The 24,805-nt window shown below is 43.4% G+C and overlaps 1 protein-coding gene across 6 annotated transcripts in view; it reads right to left on the bottom strand.

Annotated features, from left to right (window-relative positions):
• LOC124146094 (matrix metallopeptidase-21-like) overlaps positions 1–24,805 on the bottom strand; it is a 140,540-nt gene that overhangs the window by 45,559 nt on the left and 70,176 nt on the right. The window contains exon 1 of one of the 6 annotated variants that reach the window (XM_048393381.1): positions 3,865–3,883. The exons of 4 other annotated variants lie outside the window; for them this stretch is intronic. The gene's annotated coding sequence lies outside the window, so the exon portion shown is untranslated. Of the gene's footprint in view, positions 1–3,361; positions 3,533–3,864; positions 3,884–24,805 lie in introns of those variants that run through there. One more of the 6 variants, XM_046516170.2, reaches the window with a different exon arrangement.

The raw sequence follows: 24,805 nt of genomic DNA on the forward strand, positions 1-24,805 counted from the left end.
CTAGGCTACGTGACCGCCCCTTGTCATTAAGTGCAAACATCTCTTCTTAACGTACATACTTCTCTATATGTTTCTATGGTTCGCATTTCTTTGGCGGTGAGTGTATAAGACCTTTGATTAAAAAAATAAATAAATAGACGTTAGTATGTGCGTCCGTGGATTAATTTTCCTTTTTACGGATCCGTTGACCAATAAACTCCGGAGTGTTGAAAAAAAACAAAGTTAATTTTATATCAAATATAAATTCAATATAATTCAATAGATACCTAAGTTATAAGCTTGGTTATTTTTTAAGTTTTAAGCTCACCACAGAGAAAACAACGCTACCCCGCTATCAAACAACGACAGCTATCAATCAATACCCACCCCTCATGGATCATCCCCCTACGGGGAGTATCTCACAGACCGCATAGAACCACCCCTGTAGCACAGGTAGACCTACCCAGGGGGTCCCCACACATCCGCACCCCACCCTTACCGTCGGCGGAGTTGCATCTTATAGCATTCACATCTCACGAGTACTAAGCAGTCGCATCTGTACCCTTGCATGTGGGTCCCCTAACCCCCCCGGGGACGTCTGTATTGGCAAGGGAAACATCAACTTTCAAGTGGAGGGGATTCTCGCGTATGTCGACTATATATCCCGTCATAAGGATTCTTTGTGTCGTCCCTCGAGGCTAAACAGAAGCCGGAGAACCGGCCTGGTTAGAGTAGGTATAAAATCAGATACATAAATCTAATTATACAACATTTGTAACCAAAATATATGGAAATCGTGTTAGCAGACATGGCCTGAACCAGTGATACGTTCTTCGCGTCCCCAGGGAGGTCCAGCTGTAGATTAAGTATGCAGTCTGTATATTGTTGGAGTAGTTGTTGGTGTCTTGAGTGTCTAATCATACATATTGTTAAAATCGACGGAGGGGTGGGGCGGGATTGTTGGTGCTAATTTAAATTAAGTATCCCTTTTGCCGTCGGCTCATCACGCCTGTAACCTCTGATAGAACCAGGGTGAACACTGAACCGAGTGAGTTAGTGTGACATTGCTTAACGCCGAATCAGCAATTCTGAAGTTCTCGATGGCCATAGAATTTCAGGATGAAACTGATTCACAAGATAATGAGTGGGAGAGTCAGTTGGGTGTCTGGTCGTAAATTTTCAACAATATCACAGCGGAAGAAACAGAAAATGATCTCACAATTTACCAATATTGGAACTCGAAACAGGGTTTTAGACGTGACGTGCAAATATTCGTGTTCTAACCGCTTGGCTAACACCCCCCTCAAAGGGCAGCAAAGAGTCAACAGGTTCGGAATGTGAGGGTTCTACTGAAGGCAATTTTGATAGCAAGTTATATAGTATGTAATTCGACTTAGAAAATAAGTATATGAATGATGAACATTGGCATGATGGCCCTTGGTACCAACAAATGGTATTCGTCACGATGAGAGTTTTATTCTTCATCAATAATTTTGACATCAGCACATTTGTACCTCATATCTTCTGTGCCGCGATCGACTCATGGCATCAATGACGATATGGTGTTTATTCGCCATTTCATTTAAATGTTCTTAAATGCGAAAACATGGCTATCAGTGACACGCTGTAGCTTGATACAAAGACCAACCCACATCACTGGCATGTACTCTATGTCACGGAGAACACTGCTTTCAACAGAAGAACATTTGTTTCAGACGTGTCTTTTTGGTTATGAAATGTCTCACCCTCTTCACCTCCCCAGCTTTACGTTTTCCGCTTCCCATGACTTGCGTGAAACCACCCGTCATTCCCAACTACTTGTTTAAAGTCTGAAACAAATCTCGACAAGTCATATTTCTAATTGCCTGTCGTTATACTTAGACAGTCTTTCCTTGAACCACGCCATCCGTTCCAATATTCGACTCAAAATCAAAATATTCGCGAGGACTAATAGTTATCCAACTTGCATCCCCGCCCTTCCCCATCTTATCCATCCAATACATCGACTTCTCCCTCCTCACCAACCACTTTTAATCCCCCTTATAACCTACAACTCACAACTCCTCCCCACAAACACCAGTTCTTCCCCTTTTCACCCCAACACTAATTCCACACCACGCTACCCGGAGAACTCCACCATACACCCCTAACCCACATGACTCCTCCTTACAACACACCAGCTCTTCCTTTCTTCTCCCTCGTCAGTCCACAACAAGCAGATTAACATCCAGACACATCTGTAAAGATGCGGTAATAGGAACCACTGTCGCTAGCTGAAGACAGATGTCAGAGAGTAAAGCCAAATAAATAAACCCCGATTCTGTAATATTGTTATTCTTTGCCTGTTTCCCGCGGCCCAATTCACAGAGTTTAAAGGAACTATTTTTGGTAAATTTGATACTCAATTGACGTCACAAGTCTTTCAGTGTGTCATTTGGTGGTGACAAGCTTTTCCTTGTTATCATCCGCTTCTGTATCCGCATTGTTTTCCTCTCAAGACAGAATGATTCATTCAGAGAATTACACCAGACTGCGAACCCTTTTCCCACCGTATCAAGGAATGGTAGAACTCTACGCAATGCCAAAGAGACCATTGGCACAACCAGATGTGATATAAGTTCACGTAACGTTAAACACCAAGAACTTCTTACCGTTTGGTACGAATACCACGTGTACTTCAAAATTGTGTCAACAGAAACAAATAAATTAACTTAATGATTTAAAATATCAATTAAAACTGGACAATAAGATCAATGTTAAAAGCTTAATTACTGACACGATCTAGCGCAAAGATTACATGCAATTGTTACAGGCACTTTTAAGTCAAATTTTTCCATTAACATTTAGAGAATAAAATGTGTGAGAAAATAAAACTAAATAGAATTGCGATTAACTTCCTGCTACATTGCAGATCACCGTGTATAAACGTTAGCAACCCACCAAGTCACCCGATGACCGACTATAGACGTCTTAGACGTAATACACTCGATGCCCAGCCACACAGTAAGCAATATCACTAATATCTCGCACCGATATCTCCTGTACATTGTCCGCGGCCGACACCCGAGACAATGAAAACCATCTGACCTTGTACCTCCCAGCTTACCCATCTACAGTGCAGTGAGGTGCTCAACAGGTAGTCGACTGGCGTCGAGGTAAAACGAACCAAATAGACATGCGTTCACGTTATGTAAAAACGCGTCTGAGAAAGCAGTGTATACGGCTGGAGGGAAATTAACCCTTGATTCTCCTCATGATATATTGTCACTGTACCTGCAGTCGAGATCCTCCACAGTCTTGTGATAACCTATTTCTCCACGACCCCTGCTACACGAGGTATATCATGCTATTTTATCCCGCAGGTAAATACAAAACAACGTACCTGGAACAGATGACCATTATGACGTCACAGTGTTGACCGTACACGTCACCTTCAAGCTCTGTCAAACGGCGCGCGAGACGTCTCAATACGTCTTCCTGTTCGTCTACTCCGACTGAACGTTGTGTGGTGGCCTGTGCCATTCCGTGTGTTCTCGATGAACAGGGCGATTAGTCATAACAGGACTCTACAACCAGCCTGCTTGGGCTAGCCGAAGAAGCGGAGCTCCAACGGTATATGCTACCAATTATGTATAGGCGCTCTGCCAAAACGCCCCGCAACTCACAATGGTAGCATCTTCACATCTCGCTCCCTTGCTACATCTTCGATCTCACTTGTTACATATTAACCACATCAAAGACACAAATGGCTGTCCTACAATATTGGATGGTATCGGTAGTCTTAGGAAGAACGACGTCTTTGGGAAATACTTCAGCACCTGTCTCTCCACTATACACAATATACGCTCGTGTCTGTTCAGATATATCTCATAGGTTCTGTCTTACCTGCCGTGGGGCATCTTGTTTGGTGTGAACCTAGACAAGGAAGAACGTGCAGACTCCTAACGACAACAGTTACAGCGACAGCGTTTCCACAGGGAGACGACCAGACAGCGTGGAGGAATACCAGGGGATAATACGGTCTTATCACCCCGCGAGATGGAGTAAGAATGGTAATGTCGGGGGTCGCATTTGACAACTCTCCAAACAAAACACTCAACAGGCACGCCCGTATTACTTTCGTCACTTATCATATTTAACTTTTATAGTTTATTATTTGTCTAAAGAAACACAGTCTTTAGGGGGTCACGCAAAACGTCGGTTCTTGGCGTGTGTAGTATTGTGTGTACCGATAACGTGCCTCACATCCAGAAGGGGATAGGAAGGTTCAAAGTACGAGTTGGCGTGGCAACATTAAATACAATTTAGACTTTTACTCAACAGCAATTCCCAGCCCATACAGTACGACTAGGTTTGGCGGCTTGATTCTTCAAGCTCATAAGGAGTGAGTGAGTGAGTATGGCTTTACGCCGCTTTTAGCAATATTCAAGCAATATAACAGCGGAGGACACAAGAAATGGGCTTCAAACATTGTAACTATGACGGGAAGCGAACCCGGGTGTTCGGCGTGACGAGCGAACGAATTTAACCACTAGGCTACCCGACCGCCCCCAGCTCTTAAGGAAGTAAGCTGCTTCAACTTTGATGTTCAAAAAGGTCAAAATGAATATACTTTTACGCCGCTCTTAATTTTTAAGTCACATCACGAAAGAGGACACACAGTATACCCTTCTGGAATAGAACAGGTATTCATGACGGGCAATACATTAACCACTTAGCTACCCTACTGCCCTTAAGGTCAAGATAATACTGTTTAACAATAAGACGATATAACTCATGAAGGTGAACATGGGGTGTTATTTTGTAATGACCTTGACACAAGTTAGTAAATCCTAATCTGTGACCTTGGCCTTGACACGAATGTCTCATATGTTACCGATCAATGATGCTTTAAATTGTTATTTGGTTTCGTTTCTGCTAATTCAAGTCTCTAATGGCATATACAGATGTGACTAACTGCCTCGACAGAACAAAAAAAAAGTTAGACAAAATAATCCAGTTTCCATCCAATATTCCAGAGAGGATATCGGAGATAAGACGCTTCGCCTTGGCGTAATTTACATGTGTATGATATACCAGTTACTTGATGTGCAATACAGTTCACTACAGACCAACCTTGAAGAAACCGGCCTCAGATCTTGCTTTCATAAATATTCTGTAATCACCTTCCGGCAAATTATGCTTGATGATTTCCCGCCACCCTGCTTTGGCGGGAGACTTAACAAGGTGCAGCGTGCGGCGCCACCTGTCGAGCTTCCCACGGCGTATTGACAAAGTGGAGATATACGAGCTACGATCACAGGGTTCTGATACATACATCTCCGCGTCCACATCCTGGAGGCCTCCCCGCAACTGCTCAGCTTGTCGAGAATCTCCGTACGTCAATTGTTTCATCATCTATCGGAACATCATTCGGAACAGACGATTGTCTCTTTTTCACTCTCGATCACGGAATGTGACCTGATATTCGAATGATATTTTGTCTTTGGATAATAACAAATTTAATCATGAATTACCCTGGGACATATACATTATAGCTCAACGTCACTGTATGGAAACCACTTGGGGATTCGGGAGTAATATTGATCCTTTTAACCTATGACTGTCGTACGAGGCGACAACGTTAACGTGGACCGAGTCGTCAGATTTGGTATCCTGGTTGATCAATCACTGGTTTGTCTAAGCCAGTTTAGATTTTTTTACATTTTGTTTGTTTGTTTGATGTGTAACGCCGCACTCAGCAATATTCCAGCTATATGACGGCGGTCTGTAAATAATGGAGTCTGGACCAGACAATCCAGTCTATATGAAGGTAGACTAGTTTCGAAAAGTAGCAAGTTTGATTCACGTTATTTAAAACCGACATGGTCTGAAGCCTCAAATTGAATGATACAAGGAACCCTCGTTAGACCGGATGCCGTTAATCCGAACACCTAGCAGTCCGGACGAATACCGATGGGAACGTTTACATGTACACGGGCATATCGAATCATACTCACAATTCGTGAATCCGGACACTACCGTTCACTTTAACGGGGTTCAACTTTATATAACATTCTAGGTGATGCTTAATTCCCCTCAATACAACTTCTGACAGACACGTGTCAATCATTACAATGTCTGACTGACACACGTCGATAACTACAATGTCTGACTGACACGCGTCAGTAAGTACAACAGTTACTACTTTCTAACACAAGGCAATTACACAACAATTACAACGTCCGACAGAAGGAGGCCTATAATTCCAACGCCCGACTGACCCATCTGATTGTCACAAGTCAATAATTCCAAACTCGACGGACTAACGTCTAACTCACTAAAATTATATAATTTCATCGTCTGGCTGAGACAAAACAATAACTCCAATGTCTGACTGACACAAGTTAATAACTACAACGTCTGACTGACACACGTCAATCACTACAATGTCTGACTGACACAAGTCAATCACTACAATGTCTGAGTGTCGCAAGTCAATCACTACAATGTCTGACTGAAACACGTCAATCACTACAATGACTGAGTGTCGCAAGTCAATCACTACAATGTCTGACTGACACAAGTCAATAACTACAATGTCTGACTGACACAAGTCGGTTATTACAATGTCTGACTGACACATGCAACAACTACAATGTCTGACTGACACAAGTCAATCACTACAATGTCTGAGTGTCGCAAGTCAAGCACTACAATGTCTGACTGAAACACGTCAATCACTACAATGACTGAGTGTCGCAAGTCAATCACTACAATGTCTGACTGACACAAGTCAATCACTACAATGTCTGACTGACACAAGTCAATAACTACAATGTCTGACTGACACATGCAACAACTACAATGTCTGACTGACACAAATCAATAACTACAATGTCTGATTGAAACAAGTCAATAACTACAATGTCTGACTGACACACGTCAATCATTACAACGTCTGACTGTCACGCGTCAATCACTACAATGTTTGACTGACACACGTTAATAACTACAATGTCTGACTGACACAAGTCAATCACTACAATGTCTGACTGACACAAGTCAATAACTAAAATGTCTGACTGACACAAATCAATCACTACAATGTCTGATTGACACAAGTCAATAACTACAATGTCTGATTGACACATGCAACAACTACAATGTTTGACTGACACAAATCAATAACTATAATGTCTTACTGTCACAAGTCAATAACTACAATGTCTGACTGACACAAGTCAATAACTACAATGTCTGACTGACACAAGTCTATAACTACAATGTCTGACTGACACAAGTTAATAACTACAATGTCTGACTGACACAAGTCGATCACTACAATGTCTGACTGACACATGCAACAACTACAATGTCTGACTGACACAAATCAATAACTACAATGTCTGACTGACACAAGTTAATAACTACAATGTCTGACTGACACAAATCAATAACTACAATGTCTGACTGACACAAGTCGATCACTACAATGTCTGACTGACACATGCAACAACTACAATGTCTGACTGACACAAATCAATAACTACAATGTCTGATTGAAACAAGTCAATCACTACAATGTCTGACTGACACATGCAACAACTACAATGTCTGACTGACACAAATCAATAACTACAATGTCTGACTGACACAAGTTAATAACTACAATGTCTGACTGATACAAGTCGATCACTACAATGTCTGACTGACACAAGTCTATAACTACAATGTTTGACTGACACAAGCCAATAACTACAATGTTTGACTGACACACGTCAATCACTACAATGACTGACTGACACAAGTCAATCACTACAATGTCTGACTGTCACACGTCGGTAATTTCAATGCCCGACTGACACCCGTCGATAATGACAATGTTTGACTGACACAATTCTATAATTCCTATGTCTCACTGACACACGTCAAGAATTACAATGTCTGACTGGAATATTTCAATAACCAAAATGTCTGACTGACACAAGTCGATATTAACAACATCTGACTGACACAAGTAAGTAATTACGATGTATGGCTGACACACGTCAATATTTACAATGTCTGCCTAGCAAAATAATTACAATGTCTGACTGACACAATTCAATAATTCCAAATTCAACAATTGAAATTCTGTCCCTCTTAGACTGCCTTAATGGGATATCGCTCATTGTGACGCAAAAGATATGACGTCACAGTCGTATATACAAAAGCGCCAGATTCCAAGCTCGCTGTTGTCCCCAAAACTTTAAATACAATCTCTTTGTTGATTCCTATCGTGTTTTCTGCACGAAGTGTATTGCCACACATCCTTTGAATTTTGTAGTAACCGTAACTTTGCATTTTGTAACCTGTAATTGTAGGTATAATTATTTAAATACGCCTACCGACAATGACTGAAAAAAAGTACTATTCTATGAATATTAGCTTCCACGGCGATGCGGCCACAAGAGGGAGTTCATTGTGATTTAATAGCCTCAGATTGACCAATCAGAATCGAGTAATTTCCAGATTCATGGTAGAATCTAATGCAATCTTTCAAAATGTTCATACAATTAAGAGAATCGGGATGTGGCTATGCAAGATGTTCCTAGTTTACTGCTTGACAGTAACCAATACATCTAACTGGTCGTTATTCCATGTGTATAGGGTTCCTGTACATCCCATTTTCACAGGTAATCAAAGCATAAAGCGGTAATAAAGTATGTTTCATCTCCCCCAGTGTTGCAACAAGACACTAGAGAAATGTGTATTCACTTTCGTAAGGCGTCCATGGCTAACTACCGATACGGCTACCGACGGCGCTTAATGAGCGCAGCATTAAACATGCGTACTATTCCAAAGCGATGTATTTTCCATAAAACAACCATCTTTCTAAACGAATGTACTTTGGAGTAAGACGAAGTTGTTTTTTTCTTTCGGAAACTGAGTATCTGTACAGTGCCAGATTGTGACTGGTAATTATCATTTTTTTGCCAACATTAGCTCATTTCGATCTTACATACATGAACGTCTACACATGAGGCCGACTCGCCTGAACACGACGGTTGATGCGTCGGTTCAGCCAAATGTAACAATAAGAGTCGTCGTTTAGGCGCAATACATACATTGTTCAACTATAACAAATACACTGTATTTATATGTAACTAATATTTAAGGGTACAGCCCTAGGGAACCAGGTTTGGATATATAATTATAAAACACGTTAAGGATCGTCCGAATAACAGATGACAGATGAGTTGTACTAATATGACAGAATCGGGAGATCCTTAACATTAACATTAACATCCTTAAAGTAGTATGGGTTCCCATCAATCTATTGATCGTAGAAAAGTGTAGTCAAGCTTGTTACCTTGACTGAGGGCGTGTCCCAAGAGCTTGGATGGTTGCTTATATTTTTAATATTGGTTTGTGTGGCCCAGATTCTATTACGTACAGGCTGGATATGTTATAGCTTGATTACTTCTAAACAAAACGACCGCCTCCGTGGTCTAGTGGTAGAGCGTACGATCGGAGAGAGGAAGGTCTGGGTTTCGATCCCCGGCTGCGTCATACCAAAAGACGTTAAAAGATGGTACTTGTTGTTACTCTGCCTGGCGCTTGGCATAAAGAGGCTAAAACAAGGACTGGTCGGCTCGGAGTCAGTATACTGTGTCTGAGATGGGTGTTCTTGTTAAACTTCAGCATGGAATCTCAGTGGGCTAGCACTATAAAAATCGGCATTAATCCGGACTAGTACACGCAGCCACACACACGTGCATGCACGTCGCTATGTGTGTGTAATAATCTGTACCGCGACGTTAAACCCCATTTCACCTCATCCTACCTCACCTTAATACAAATTAATCATTCAATCATTCAAAAGTACCTCAATACTATGGGAATCAATACTCGGAAACTATTATACTTGACCATATCATCTGTTCGCGTTTATACAATCATTGGCATTGGCGACCCAGTCGTCTAAAGCTCTGCAGCTGGCATTGCATGATCGTGGCTTTCGAATCCCAGATTCTCACTATTGTGTTTTTTCTTACAAAGAGTGATAATTCAAATCAAAGGCACCAGCAACCATACCCGTACCCGTCTGTTTCACAAGTAAAACAGTAAAAAAAAAAAACCTGCCTCACTTCGGGCTTTCCTCCCACATGAAGCTAACACGCTGTGACATAACTGAAATAATGTTCAAGTCTGCGTTAAACCCAACTCACTCACACATTTATACAAGTAACATAAGTTACCATTCCAAACTACCATTGTCACTGACCCACATACACACATAACACAGAACACGTACTTACATTTGCTCCAGTGAATACAACAAACTTATCACCGCTCGTGAACGTTTTTCAACACGGCGCCGTTTCACAAGGCAACCTGTCTTCGCCGTCTCTTCTCCTTCATTACCCTCGCAGTAACGGGGACCGCTCTACCTGAGCCTTGTGACGTTATATGACGTCTTTGAAGCGTCACTTGACCACTGACCCAGCAAATTGATTGAAGAGCTCAGGCAACTGACCAATCAGCATCGTTTAAATACTATGTCTAACGTATATTACAAATTACGGTGTTTTTAGTGCAAGACGCAAAGAAGTAGACAAGCGTGAAGGTAAATAAGGTGATTCATATTAATTACCGTCTTTTGTAGGTTACAGCAACCGACACATGTTACCTTGTCATATATTAGTGCATGTCGAAAGTTTCCTATGTAACAATAGCAATGTCATAAGGCCATACAAAAAACATGATATTATTCATCTTCTCGTTGCCGCTAACTTTGTTGCTAATTAACCTGAATTCAAGCTTATTTTGTTTAATAAATGCGTTCCATGAAGACATAACAGTTCATAAAAGAGTTGTGTTATAATCATTAATGATGATATATATCCACTCAACCCAATTTATGTTTAATAGCAGGTGTGGAAAAAGGAGACTTTTTGAAGAGTTCGCTCAGGGCGAAGACGGGTTGGAATTACATACCTGGTACAATGTTTGAAGCCCTCACGTAGTTACCCATGCCGTGTTATTGCTGGGATACTGCTAACATCATACTCACTCACTCACTCAATCCACCCGGACCGTGGTAGAGTAGAGTAGTGGTAGAGCGTCCGCCCGGAGAGCGGAAGGTCCGGGGTTCGATCCCCGGCCGTGTCATACCAAAAGACGTTAAAAGATGGTACTTGTTGTTACCCTGTCTGGCGCTCGGCATTAAGGGGCTCAAACAAGGACTGGTCGGCTCGGAGTCAGTATACTGTGTCTGAGTGGGGTATTCATGTTAAACTGCGGCATGGTATCTCAGTGGGCTAGCACTATAAATCGGCATCAGTCCGGACTAGTACAAGCAGCCACACACACACGTACATGCACGTCGCTATATAAGTGCAAAAATCTTGGACGCGACATTAAACCAAGTTTCACCTCACCTCACAATCCAACCACACTCTCACTCACTCACTGGCGCTTTCTCTGGTACATGGGATTAAGGGGATAAAACAAGGACTGGTCGGCTCGGAGTATACTGAGTGGGTGCGGCATGGTATCTCAGGGAGCGAGCACTATAAAACCGTCATTAGTCCGGACTAATACAAATCTTACTGGCTTGGGTTGTCGATCCGTTTGTTTGTCTCTTTCTCTGTTTGTATGTCTCTTTCAAACTGTCGATCTGGGTCTGTCTGTCCATCCCTGATTACGTACGTCTATTTGTCTCTCTCTCTCTCTCTCTCTCTCTCTCTCTCTCTCTCTCTCTCTCTCCATAAGTGACTATGTCCGTCTGTCTGTTTCACTGTATGACTCTGTATATCCATCTCACTGACTTCGTTTGTCTGTATGTCTCTCTCTCTCTCTCTCTCTCTCTCTCTCTCTCTCTCTCTCTCTCTCTCTCTCTCTCTGTGTCTCTCTCTCTCTCTGTCTCACTCTCCATAAGTGACAATGTCCGTCTGTCTGTTTCACTGTATGACTCTGTATATCCATCTCACTGACTTCGTTTGTCTCTCTCTCTCTCTCTCTCTCTCTCTCTCTCTCTCTCTCTCTCTCTCTCTCTCTCTCTCTCTCTCACTCACACACCCACACACACATACTCTTCAACACGACTTTAAACCCCATTTCACCTCACCTTAATTGTCGTATATCCTGTCGCTAACACATAATTAACTCACATTAGAAAGTAAATTTTTTTTGGCAAATAACATCCTCTATAAATGACGTTAAATATGATATGAAATATTCAGTGCTTGCTGCTCCGATTATATTTGATATCCCTGCCTTAATAACTCCTCCATCAAGCTGGTTCGCTTACGTTTTATTTCCCGGCAAGTAGTTTATTATGATTGTTTTCTTGCATGCCAAGTCCGTCTCTGCGGATATAGTAATGCGCAGGTCGTGGCGGGACGACACAGAGCCGTGCATATCAAGAACTCGAAACTAGAAACGAGGCTGTATCACAACTCGTGGTCCTCCTATAGTTGAAAGATTTTAGGGTGTTGGTTAATCGAAGAGGATATTCGGTATACTTAATACCGTTAGACGGCGTTAAAAATAAAAAAAATAAACCTTTTGCTCAAAATAAAACCAGGCAGTTTCTCTATTCATCAAGTGAAAATGTTATTGAAGTATTTCTGCCCGTATTTGTTTTCTCTGCGTCGTTACACCCATTTTAAAATAGGTGAAGAAAGAGACGATTGCACATGTGAGGCCTGGGGTGATCTGACTTTTTTATATTTTAACCAATCTGTATACACACACCTTTGCACTCTACATAAGTAATATTTTCTATGATATTAACATATATTGATAAACAGCAGCGTAAACCTTTCTCGTCAGGATTGTTTTTTTATTGTATTTTCAAATGTCAATTGACATCCTTAACACTTAATGTGATCAGATAACTATTTTCATGTATTTCGTGGGAAATGCATCGACATCGACACCACCAACTCCCACGTTCACGATGACGCCCACGACAGCGGAAACACTGGGAATCACCACCCAGCCCTTGAAACTGCACCCGGCACGTGCTCAAATCGAGAAGTGTTCATTGGCATTGGTATTGGCATCCCACCTACCAAACAAGTGTCCTTAAAACGGCATTCACTATCAAGTACCAACCCAAAGTACTGCTTTACACCCGCTGACCGCCTCCGTGGTCTTGTGGTAGAGCGTCCGCCCGGAGAGCGGAAGGTCCGGGGTTCGATCCCGGGCCGCGTCATACAAAAAGACGTTAAAAGATTGTACTTGTTGTTACCCTGTCTGGCGCTCGGCATTAAGGGGCTAAAACAAGGACTGGTCGGCTCGGAGTCAGTATACTGTGTCTGAGTGGGGTATTCATGTTAAACTGCGGCATGGTATCTCAGTGAGCTAGCACTATAAATCGGCATCAGTCCGGACTAGTACAAGCAGCCACACACACACATACACGTGCATGCACGTCGCTATATAAGTGCAATAATCTTGGACGCGACGTTAAACCCAATTTCACCTCACCTCACCTTTACACCCGCTACACCACCTGACACCACTCTGCGCCACTTCAAAACATCCAGACTGTATTTTTGTTAAGCGACGCACTATTCCAGCTGAGTGAGTTGGGTTCAACGCCGCTTTTAACAGTATTCCAGTCATATCGCGGCGTGTCAGCTTAATGTTGGAGGAAAGCCCGAAGTGATGCAGGTTTAGACGTTTACCACTTCGGTGAAACCCACGAGCACGGGTATGGTGCTGACAAACCTAGAAACATAATCGGGGCGAACCGGGATTCGAACTCACAATCATGGGTTTCTGGCGTGCCCAAGGGACCCAACTCTGCACAGCGAATCGCAGCGCCTTAGACGACAGGGCCACCCGTGCACCCTCCAGCTGAATGACGTCGCTCTATAGACATTGTATCGACGAAGCAGACCAGGCACCATATGCTTTAGCCATGTCTCATGCCGTGAGGGTTGAGTGACTGAGTGAGTATGGTTTTACGCCGCTTTTAACAATATTTCAGCAATATTCCAGCAATATCACGACGGGGGACACCAGAAATAGATTTCACATATTCTACCCCTGTCGAGAATCGAACCCGGATCTTCGGCGTGACGACCGAATGCATTAACCACTAGGCTACCCGACCGCCCCTCATGCCGGAAAGGTACTATGGTATGTAGTTAACTAAGACACTCTTAGAGACTCTAAGACTCTAAGAGTCTGACCATCCTAACCATGAAGTGGCTTCTAACGACGAGGTTGCTGAGGGGAGAAGTGTGGTGCAGTCGTCTAGGGTGCCACAATTCGCTGTGCAGAAGTTGTGTCCCTTGGATACGCCAGGAACCTATGATTGGGGGTTCGAATCCCGGTTCGCCCCGATTTCTAGGTTTGTCAGCAACCATATCCGTGCTTCTGGTTTTATCAAAGTGGTATAAATACCTAAGACCTGCATTACCTCAGGCTTTCCCCCAACATTAAGCTGACACGCCTTGATATTACTGGAAGACTGTTCCAAATGGCGTTAAACCCAACCCTCACTCACTCACAAGGTTGCTGGGGAAGTATTCTAACCCAGGATCACGACACTTCAGGCCTCAAGATCTTTGGTGAATACAATCTAACCTGATCAAACTCTCATGATCCAAACCTCATGATCCAAACTTCATGATCCAAAAGTTAGGCCTGAAACAAGCACTTACTTTATGATCCAAATTAAGTGAGTGGCGGGTGCTATGGTAGAGCGGGACATGCTTAACCTTTTCGCTAAGGGGCGCCGGGTAGCCTAGTGGTTAAAGCGTTCGCTCGTCACGCCGAAGTCCTGGGTTCGATTCCCGACACGGGTACAAATTGTGAAGCCCATTTCTGGTGTTCCCAACCAAACCGTGATATTGCTAGATTATCGTTAAAAGCAGCGGAAAATCAAACCCACTCACTCCCCTTTTCGCTAACTGGTGTCATCATTGATTTTAGTGATCCATTTTTATTTTTTATCACTATTTTACTTTTAACGCCCAACGATATCTGTTTCGGTAGATAATCGAGTATGATTATTCTATGGCGAGGACGTTTTATATTTCTCCTAAAAACAATGTAACCTATCACAACAGAGCCTCGCTGAAGTAGGGAGCTACATCGTCCCGGGCGTACAATCAGGAAACGTGGCACCACGACAGCATTGTGAATGTGGAACAGTTACGTTAACAAACAGCGCGACTTCATATGGACCACTTTGTTGTCACATGGGTTGAACTCTCCGCAGTCAGAGAATGTGTCTCATATTGGCAGCTTTCATTAACCCTCTCAAGCATGACAACAGGAACGAGGAACGTGGCAAGTCGGGCTTGTTTTATCGGCAATAGCTCCATACAGTGTTGTATTTCACCTAATACATAACACGTGTACTATAATGAAGTAGATATATGTAAAAAGTGACATTTGGAAGATAATTTGATTAACACTATGGAACCATGCGGTTATTTCGGCAGCAGGAAAACTCATCTACCATAATCATATAAAAACGTTACACATACGTTTCTCAGTTTTCGTTAAGGGATTCTTGGTGGCCCAGTCATCTGAGGTGCCGGAATTCCCTGTGCAGAGTTGCGTCCTTGGGATACGCCAGAAACCTATGATCGTGGGTTTGAATCCCGATTCGACCTGATTATGTGTCTAGGTTTGTTAACAGCATACTCGTGGGTTTCACCTAAGTGGTAAGCGTCTCAGACCTGCATCACTTCGGACTTTCCTCCCACATCAAGCTGACACAGTATAATATATAATACGTAATATTGTTCAAAGCGGCGTTAAACCTAACTCACTCACTCGCTCCTGGAGGAGGACCCATTCCGTTCCTTATACCTGGTGATGTTCCCCAAGGTACCTGTGACACATGGTGCTGAGGTTGGAGCATCCCCAGTAACAGTGAGTGAGTATGGTTTTACGCCGCTTTTAGCAATATTCCAGCAATTCACGGCGGGGGACACCAGAAATGGGCTTCACACACCGTACCCATATCGGGAATCGAACCCGGGTCTTCGGCGTGAAAAGTGAACGCTTTAACCACTAGGCTACACCCCCCCCCCCCCCCCCCCCCTTGACACGTGGACAGACTGACGCGAGTAGACTTTGACAGGTGGACAGAGGGACGTGTGTATCACTTTCTCGGGTGCAAGATCTTCACACTCCATAAACATACGTATTTATTTTATTAGATATGAATCCAACTCTAAATGCCACAATAACTTGTTGCAATTGATATTGCAGCGAGGCGGACATAAAATCATGTCATTCAATGAAAAAACAGCGTGTCAAAGTGTCCCTGGTGTGGTGGTTGCGACACAGTTTCAGCTTGAAGTATATATAAACATATCTCTGTGTTGGTTTGAGATACATATATATATGTTAACGTGACGACCAGCAATATACAGAGTAACAGTCTGTTTGTGTTGGAGTTGACAAGGCAACCGGGCAATGCTGTATTGAAGTAGACACGACAACCAGCCAATGTTGCATTGAGAGTAGACACGACAACCAGCCAATGCTGTATTGAGAGTAGACACGACAACCAGCCAATGCTGTATTGAGAGAAGACACGACAACCAGCCAATGATGTATTGAGAGAAGACACGACAACCAGCCAATGATGTATTGAGAGAAGACACGACAACCAGCCAATTCTCTTTTGAGAGAAGACACGACAACAAGCCAATGTTGCATTGAGAGTAGACACGACAACCAGCCAATGTTACATTGAGAGTAGACACGACAAACCAGCCAATATTGTATTGAGAGTAGACACGACAACCAGCTAATGTTGTATTGAGAGTAGACACGACAACCAGCCAATGTTGTATTGAGAGTAGACACGACAACCAGCTAATGCTGTATTGAGAGTAGACACGACAACCAGCCAATGTTGTATTGAGAGTAGACACGACAACCAGCCAATGTTACATTGAGAGTAGACACGACAAGCAGTAAAAGTTGTATTGAGAGTAGACACGACAACCAGCCAATGTTGTATTGAGAGTAGACACGACAACCAGCTAATGCTGTATTGAGAGTACTATAGAACCGGCGTGAATTCGGACTAGTACAGGCAGCCACACAGAGAGGTACATGCACGTCACTGGAATAACACTGAGCGATGCGTTAAACCCCCTTTCACCTCTCCTCATCTCAAAAGCCTGGTTGTTGTTTAAATGACCATATTCAACAGTCAGCCAACATGTAAGCGAAATACAATTCTTATTGAGTTGCATAACTGCTGATGTGGCATCTATCACTGTTCACTCACTCACTCAGCGGGCGAGGTCGTAAAGTCGTCACTACCGCGTTGTGATTAGCGGAACATTTTTCTCCGAGGAGGTAAACTTCAGCAGCAGGGAAGCAGAAGGGAGCCATATCTTCCTACAAGAGCTATGTTTTAGGTGCACCTGCTGAACTCGCAGATGGTTTCAAATTAGAAGAACGCGGACGAACTGACGCAAATAAGATATCTTATATGAAGCTAGAAGATTGTACTACATAAACACTGAAGCGTAACCTGTAATTCGACCTTCTGTCGGTCGTTATTGCAAAATGAAAAGGTCAATTCAGCACTAACATCTTTGGAAGTAGTTGTAAGGAAATAGGACCACGTAACGACATTGCGCAAAACGTTACTCATTCAAAGGGGGATAACTCTATCTCTTTCTCATGTTGACCTCATGTGGTGATTGTCATCAAACAAAAGTAGACGTAATCGTATGCTAGCCCGTCAGTTAAGATATATCTACTCTAAGTAGGAGATACACTCATTGGGTTTAAAATGCCTTGGGGGATTTAATAAAGAGCAAATCGAGATTCCTATCTTACCCGTGGTGTTCTGAAGAGGGAAATGGAGAGGTTAAGATGTGACCTTTGACAACCTTGATGTCCCTTCGAGGGTGTGGCCGGAATTGGAATGTAGGCCTGGCTTTGATATCGAGAATGTCAAGACAGACGCACGCTGGTTGAAGGATGACATTTCTCGCTCCATCAAGAATTGTTTGGTTTGAAATATATTTGTGTACTTTTCGTTGTCCGAGAACTAACCCAGGCCCCACCTTCAGGTTAAGCTTCTGAAACTTCAATCGTCAAAGTAAGCCAGAGAAAGTATAAATAATGAAATCTCGAGACGGCTGTTGGATCTTCAGAACGAGAAAGGAACGTGACGTCATTCCCTTCAGACAAGGCCTTTAGGGCAGTGGAGAAATATCCGTCTATAGCATATCTTTGCAGGACGCACAAAACCATGAATTATAAGATTATTTCCGAACTAGTTTATACATTAAGAATAGATTTATTCACGTATTTACTTATTTGTTTCACTTTTTTATTCCTTGAATCAATAACAGTTATATTTAGGCCTAAAGTTCATTACGGGATATTTCTCTGAACAGCGTCTGGCTGTAAATATGCGTATTGAAGCGTTCTGGTTTAAGATATGATGATTTCACAACGATGTTCAGAACTCGGCTGGTTCATCTCAACGTTCTCTACAGTGCTATACAACTAAAGATACGGCTGCAGAGCTCGTAGACGAAGCTAGTGCACACTACCGTAATCAGACGCGACCAGAATGAGGCGTATTGCAAAAACCTATCCAGACAATATGGGTAGACGCAACACGCCAAACGAGAAGCGAAAACTGGCGGAAAAACTTACTGGCGCCCACCTTTGCCTTTGTTTGAGAAATTAGAAAGTGAAGACAGTGGAAGTGAAGCGGTACCCTGAGCGGAATACCACACGCAGAGCACGGGGTGGGGGAGGGGGGAGGGGGTGGCACAGCATAGAAGATGTATTTATTGTCACTGTGCTTCCAAAGAGCGGGAAACGGCGGTAAGTGTTTGTGGGGTTTGGGAGGACAATAGGCATTAAATCACTATAGGGCACATCTTTGTGTGTAAAAATAAACGCCAATGCAAGAGAATAACCAGTCTAGATTTTCCATCCAAACAGATTCCAACGGGCGTCAAAGGCAAACTAGCGGTGAACATTATATAAAAGGATCACTAAAAACCAATGATGACACCAAGTGTTCGCGATAAGGGTATGCGTGTCCTGTACTACCGGAAGCACCCACCACTCACACAAAATGCATAAAAGAATTCTTTTTTTTTGTCTGACGCCGCACAGCAGTACTCCAGCCATGCGGGGGGGGGGGGGGGGGGGGGCGCACGGGTGGCCCAGTCGTCTTAAGCGCCACGATTCGCTGTGCAGTGTTGCGTCCCTTGGGATACGCCAGAAACCTATGATTGTGAGTTCGAATCCCAGTTCGCCCCGATTATGTTTCTAGGTTTGTCAGCACCATACCCGTGCTCGTGGGTTTCACCGAAGTGGTAAACGTCTGAGACCTGCACCGGGCTTTCCTCCCTCATTAAGCTGACACGCCGCGATATGATTGGAATACTGTTAAAAGCGGCGTTAAGCCAAACTCACTCACTCCAGCCATGCGATGGCGGCCTGTAAACCAGAAAATCAAGTGATGGACCAGAAATCCATTCACAAGGTTAAACTTTTAGTGATATGGTTGAAATTAAAACGATTTGGTAATTTTGAATTACGTCAACTGTGTACAAGTGTAAAGATTCTTATGCTTAACTTATAAGTAAAGAAAAAACGTTTAAGAAATATGTTGGATTTGAAAAACAGGCAAAAACCTCACCTTATGTGGGTGTGGAGGGTTAGGCATAATTACGTCAAATGTTTTACCGTAATAACTGGACCGCCTCCGTGGTCTAGTAGTAGAGCGTCCGCCCGGAGAGCGGAAGGTCCGGGGTTCGATCCCCGGCCGCGTCTTACCAAAATACGTTAAAAGATGGTACTTGTTGTTACCCTGTGTGGCGCTCGGCATTAAGGGGCTAAAACAAGGACTGGTCGGCTCGGAGTCAGTATACTGTGTCTGAGTGGGGTATTAATGTTAAACTTCGGCATGGTATCTCAGTGAGCTAGCACTATAAATCGGCAGCCACACACACGTGCATGCACGTCGCTATATAAGTGCAATAATCTTGGACGCGACATTAAACCCCATTTCACCTCACCTCACCGTAATAACTGAAATATACGTACAGTGGAGATCGTGGTGAGGTGTTGTAACACAGTTCTTCTTTTTGTGTGAATTGGTTCGGAACTGGAACTAAAGGATGTTCGAACTCGGACCTTTGACGTAAAAAGCGAATGCTTTAACCGCTGGGCCACCCCGAGCGATGGCAAAATGGAGGTACGGACGAAATCATAACGCACACTGATCATGGCCAATTATAATATCAATAATAACAACAACAATAATAACATCATCAATAATAATAAATATCATATATGATACGGAAAAAAAACGATTGAAAAAGGTATTACCTTTTAAATGTGAGCGCATCTGCATTGAGAAAAGACAAGAATATGTGCGCAAGCGTAATTTGCATGGGTATATGCAGTGAAGATGTGGTTCAACTTGCCTGTTGGGTTTGGAGCTGAAAAACGGCTAAGTTCAACCAAAGTCGGCATGTGCGGCAGGTGGATGCACGGGACACACAAACATTGCGCTGATTGTATTTCCTGATGCTTTGACTCCACAGAAGAAGCACCACAAGACGATTGTGAACTCCCTGGAATGTCGCCCCACCCTGCTCAGTGTGTTGGGCTACAGACAAGACTAGTAAAACGTAACAATTACCTCGTAAACTTTCATCACTTTATTTTTTCCGTGATATCAGATTGCTGCTTTACAAAGCACGTAGCTTACACCCCACCTGGCGGCAGATTCAAGCGTCTATAGATACGCTTTGGCTGGGGGCGCAGTAAGATATGCGTACCCATGTAGATGCATGTGTTGGCGCATGTGCAGACAAGACGAACGCGTAATCAAGAATTTATCTGTCAGCGCTACAGCGTTCATTACCGAGATATGTATGCGGTGTGACATTCCGCACGGAAGGTGATGACAGACAATGAAATCGTAACATTGCCTCTCACGCTTGTAGCTTACAACATTGCCGTGAGGTCCTCATAAATAGTCACTTAATCTAAACTATATCAACTCAATGTTAGTGTTCGTCTGCCATAATGGGCAATAACAACTTCAAAAAAGAAGTAGCAACGTACTCGTCATTAGCTACCCGAGAAGAAGGTGGTTGGATTGTATACTGGGGCTAGTGGCCACCCAAGTAGACGGTGGTTGGATTGATTACTGGGGCCAGTGGCCACCCAAGTAGACGGTGGTTGGATAGATTACTGGGGCCAGTGGCCACCCGAGTAGGCGGTGGTTGGACTGTAGACCTGAACTGGAGGCCACCCAAGTAGACGGTGGTTGGATTGTAAACCTGAACCGGTGGCCACCCAAGTAGACGGTGGTTGGATTGATTACTGGGGCCAGTGGCCACCCAAGTAGACGGTGGTTGGATTGATTACTGGGGCCAGTGGCCACCCAAGTAGACGGTGGTTGGATTGATTACTGGGGCCAGTGGCCACCCAAGTAGACGGTGGTTGGATTGATTACTGGGGCCAGTGGCCACCCAAGTAGGCGGTGGTTGGATTGATTATTGGGGCCAGTGGCCACCCAAGTAGGCGGTGGTTGGATTGATTATTGGGGCCAGTGGCCACCCAAGTAGGCGGTGGTTGGATTGCAATTGATTACTGGGGCCAGTGGCCACCCAAGTAGGCGGTGGTTGGACTGTAGACCTGAACTGGAGGCCACCCCAGTAGACGGTGGTTGGATTGTAAACCTGAACCGGTGGCCACCCAAGTAGACGGTGGTTGGATTGTGTACCTGAACCGTGTGCCCCCTTGTGGACGGTGGTTGGATTGTATACTTGAACCGGTGGCCACCCTAGTAGACGGTGGTTGGATTGTATACTTGAACCGGTGGCCACCCAGTAGACGGTGGTTGGATTGTATACTTGAACCGGTGGCCACCCAGTAGACGGTGGTTGGATTGTATACCTGAACCGGTGGCCACCCAGTAGACGGCGGTTGGATTGTATACCTGAACCGTGGGCCCCCTAGTGGACGGTGGTTGGATTGTATGCCTGAACCGGTGGCCACCCGAGTGGACGGTGGTTGGATTGTATACTTGAACTTGAGGCCACCCAGTAGACGGTGGTTGGATTGTATACTTGAACTTGAGACCACCCAGTAGACTGTGGTTGGATTGTATACTTGAACTGGAGGCCACCCAAGTAGACGGTGGTTGGATTGTATATTTGAACTGGAGGCCACCCAGTAGACGGTGGTTGGATTGTATACTTGATCTTGAGGCCACCCAAGTAGACGGTGGTTGGATTGTATACTTGAACCGGTGGCCACCCAGTAGACGGTGGTTGGATTGTAAACCTGAACCGGTGGCCAACCTAGTAGACGATGGTTGGATTGTATACTTGAACTGGAGGGCACCCAGTAGACGGTGGTTAAATTGTATTCCTGAACCGGTGGCCACCCAAGTAGACGATGGCTGGATTGTACACCTGACGAGGTGGACACTAAAGTAGACGCGGAGTGGCCACCCAAGTAGACGTTAGTTCGATTGCATACCTGACGAGGCAGTGGGTGGATTGCATATTAAAAGATGGCCACCCGGGAAGGCTGTGGGTGGATTGTATTCTCGACCTTACGATCACACAGGCAGTTTGCGGGTGGACTGCCTATTTGACAAGTAGGCCACATTGATAGACAAAGCCATTGACAGAGAGTATATGATTCGACATGGTTTGTCTGCAATAGACATGAGGGGTACGCTACATTTCTGGTTTGCCTTTTTGTTTTAAGTCACTTTTGCTCAATGTTACACAAACAGTTAGATCAGATCAAAATGTACATGCGCATTTCTTCACATTTGCCTCCCGGGTACCCACATAACAACGACAACCGTCGATGATCCAAAGCACGGCTTACCAAGTTTATGGCGTGATATCCATACATACCTTACGCATACAGTAAACTACGTTTATAACAAACACGCTTATAACAAACTGACGGATATAACGAAATGTGTTTTGATCCCGTCAGTTTGCTGTATATATGCTTATTACGAAATACGGTTATAACGAACTAAAATTAGTGGTCCCGTTTAGTTCGTTATAACCGAAGTTTACTCATTTTTTATCAAATCTCATTGGCTTCTTTATCCTCATCTAGGTATTTAGTCATACATTTGGGCAATAAGAGTCAGCATTAAACAGATCTCCAAATATGACGGTGATTGCCTCTGAAATAGTCTACTAACGACATATCAAATACACTCCTAAGGAGATACCAAAGGTGATGAAATCCTGGCGCTATTAACAGGTCACTACAACCTCCGCATCAGACTATACAGGTGCTCTTCATCTTCCTGTAAACGCTGTCGATGATGTGCAAAGTTTTTACTTTGAGGAGAGCACATCAATGCTTGCCATGCACGTTCTAAACCCGTTACTATGAGAAGTATGGGAATCGAATCGCCGTGCTGGCGGGTATTTGTCCTCCCTGAACTCGTTTTATTTTTTCGCAAGCAAAAATGGAGAACAAGTGCAATGCATTTCATCTTTCGCTTTTGTGGTTTGAAAGCAGGTGGTTGTGGACGACAGGCGTCCGGGGAATTACCTAACTCCAGGTGTGGAGACAAACCTGAAAACATGCCCTGTTTCCTCCCACAGCTTCAGGGCGTGGCCCCAGCAGCGTATCAAATCTCGGAGAAATATCTCCACAAAACCACCAGATGCTTTCAGAAAGGAGGTGACGTAGTGTTGGTGATCTCACGAGCTGACAGACTTTGTTAATCCAAACAGCGATGAGAGAAAGCAATAAAGGAAACTATATTTCTGTTGTGTTTTTACGATGTGCTTTATGTTTTTATTCATTATGATGAAGGGTTATAAACAGTTGAGTGAGGATTCCGGTTTCGTGTTACCTTAGCAAGCTTCTCACATATGAAAGTAGAAATTAGAAACATGTCTTTAAGTTTAACGGTACGTTAGTGAAAGTTATACACTTAGAAATATTACCGTAGTCATTTCAAAGATACAAAAATGGAGATATATAAAAGAGCAAGGACAATACATTCAAGCATATATATTTCGTTTATAACTTTTTCTTTTAAAGCTCTCTTTGCAAACAACATTTTAGGGATATTTCACTCATGAATAAAGCGTTATCTTGTTATTTTAACATAGTTACGTTACCCATTTTTTTGGGCAAACTTGTTCTTCTAGAAATAATTCAAACCAGGCATGGTAATTTCTAATCAACTATTTCATCACTTACTCAGAGATCGGTTGTGGTGGGATATGTTAACATGAGAATGGAAACCTACTGAATGCTATGGACTTAGGTAAATTTCATTTTAGAGATATTTTGCGGGCCTAAAACTGTTACCATACTTGACATGTTTCCAGAAATCTTTTCAATTCTTGGTCATTTTAAAGTTCCTGCTTCTGCAATCTTATGCGTTGTTTACTTTGAATGTGTTTTCACCGGTGCTTTTGACATCTGAGAAAAGCATCAACAATACAAAATTCCTTTGCTGTTATGAAATGGTTGGTGCACATGAAGGCATAATTTGTGGTGTTTTTTGTAAACAACGCTCTTACCAAATACAAGTTATGTACTTGAAACAACCAAACAAAAACATCTTTAGTGTTGCATCGCCAAAACGCAACATAAGTGGATTAACGTTAATTTCAAGAGAGGACATGCTGTTCCAGACCGTTTTATGGAAGGTAAATACGGTGCTATGAGAAACCCGAGTGTTGAGACGAGACACGTCTTAGATATGTACCCTTTTTTGCATCACAGAAGACAGTCTCCGGGTGTTTCCGGTTTTGTTCGGTAATTTCCGGTAGACATACGCCAAAAGGTATCAAAGTTAACCCACAAGTACACGAAA

Source organism: Haliotis rufescens, unplaced genomic scaffold (genome assembly GCF_023055435.1).
Source record: "Haliotis rufescens isolate VD_foot unplaced genomic scaffold, xgHalRufe1.0.p SCAF_12, whole genome shotgun sequence".
Lineage (NCBI taxonomy): Eukaryota > Metazoa > Mollusca > Gastropoda > Lepetellida > Haliotidae > Haliotis > Haliotis rufescens.